Raw genomic sequence first — 553 nt, forward strand, 5'->3', positions numbered from 1 at the left:
TCGAGCAGGCTCGGCTCACCAGGATCGAGCAGGCTCGGCTCACCTGTCACAAACAGCCGAAAAAAAAGGGGGGGTGGTGATTGGAATCGATCGGACGAAGACAGATGAGCTTCGTGGGTGAGTTAGGTTCCGTGACTTTTGGACCTCGCAAAGTTAAAAAAATTTATTTTAACAAATTGATTTGAGATATGAGGACGACACTTTTTTGGGCCAGTGTTAAAGGATAGGACCATTCGAAGCCAACCGAGAAACCCGAATTCCGCGTCTTTCGTTCCACGAAGACAGCGGAAATCGGGTTTTCAGGAGAGAATTCGTGCACCCCTATCTCTTAACGTTGGGGAGGGAATCGATCGAACGAAGACAGGGTGAGCTTCGTGGGTGGGCTAGGTTCCGTGACTTTTGAACCTCGCAGAGATGAAAAAAAATTTTACAAATTGATTTGAGATATGAGGACGACACTTTTTGGGGCCTGTGTTGAAGGATAGGACACTGCTCACCTATCTCTTAACGTTATGAGATCGAACGAAGACAGGGTGAGCTTCGTGGATGGGCT

The sequence above is a fragment of the Anneissia japonica genome, unplaced genomic scaffold (genome assembly GCF_011630105.1).
Source record: "Anneissia japonica isolate Jap-2015-1 unplaced genomic scaffold, ASM1163010v1 scaffold643_len365518_cov145, whole genome shotgun sequence".
Classification (NCBI taxonomy): domain Eukaryota; kingdom Metazoa; phylum Echinodermata; class Crinoidea; order Comatulida; family Comatulidae; genus Anneissia; species Anneissia japonica.